This window comes from Suricata suricatta, chromosome 12, assembly GCF_006229205.1.
Source record: "Suricata suricatta isolate VVHF042 chromosome 12, meerkat_22Aug2017_6uvM2_HiC, whole genome shotgun sequence".
NCBI classification, from domain to species: domain Eukaryota; kingdom Metazoa; phylum Chordata; class Mammalia; order Carnivora; family Herpestidae; genus Suricata; species Suricata suricatta.
The window spans coordinates 5,497,090-5,498,347 of NC_043711.1; positions in this window are offsets into that span (position 1 = coordinate 5,497,090).

Sequence of the window (1,258 nt, forward strand, 5' to 3'; positions counted from 1 at the left end):
TCCCCCCCCCCCCCCCGCCCTCCAGGACAGGTTCAGCCAGGTGCCAAATGCCACCCCTCCCTGTCCTGTGCGTGAAAGCCCCCCAGTTCCAGACAGTAGTGAACTGCTCGTGTGTGGGCATGCAGGCATGTGATGGGGAAGGGGGGGGACAGAGGGCGCTGGTTCTTTGGGATGGGGGGGTGGCTCAGTCTGGAGAAAGAAGGTATCAGAGGTAGAAGGATAGTGTGTGTGTGTGTGTGTGTGTGTGTGTGTGTGTGTGTGTATGTGTGTGTAGGAGGGGGTAGGTGTCCTACCAATCAGCACAGATGGAGGAGGGCGCCTGGCATCGGTTGGCCAGTGCAGGGCAGCTGAGAACGGCCGTCTCTGTCTTCACATTTCTACCTCCTCCATGCCCCAGTCCCCTATGGAGGTCCCCACTGACACCCCTGCGCCGGTTGGTAAAGGCACCTCCCACTCCCGCCGGCTGTGCTGGGCAGCCACGGACAGGATCGCCTCTGCCCCTTCAAGCACCAGTTTTGACACCCTCCAACTTGTACCCCGACCCCCCCCCCCAAGCTCGGCTCTGCCTGGATGCTTTTGCTGACTTGACATAGGAGGGTGTGGAGAGTGGGGTACCCTGTCCCGCAAAGGCTCTCACAACTCTCTCTCCCCCTTCCCCATCCTTCCTTTTTGTGTTCTCCCCAAACCGAGCCTACTCCTAAATTCCTACGGCTACATTCTCTCCGTAGTCCGCCTCCCCAACCAAAGTAGGGGGTTCCGGGGGTCTGGGAGAAGCTCTGGATATGAGACAGGCGGAGGCGCGCGGGGACCCTGGGGGGCCCTGCCTCCGCGGTCGGGAAGGCGAGGACTGGGACCAGGGACACTGAGTAGCGGGATTGGTCGACTGGGCACGAGGCACAATGGTCCCGCCCCCTGGTTGCCAGGGCCCAGCCTATCTGCGTCCAGGCGGGCCTTGGTCGCCAGGTGGTTGGGGTGGGGGGCCGGGGCAGGTGTGTATGTTTGGAGGAAGGGACTAGGCTCTTTCGGGACCCCAAGAGACTCCCTCCCGAAGCCCCTGCGTCTGGGAGTCTGGGGCCCTTGGGCGCAGCCGCGGAGAAGCCGCCCCTCCTAACACCGCGCCTCTCCCCACCGCCGCCGGCGCGCTCCCGCCCACCGCCTCCCGAGTCTGGATCGAGCGCGCGCGCCCCCGTCTTCCCTTCCGCGGCCGAGGGGCGGGCCCCTCTCCCCGCGCCACCGCCCGCAGCCCCCTCCCCTCGCC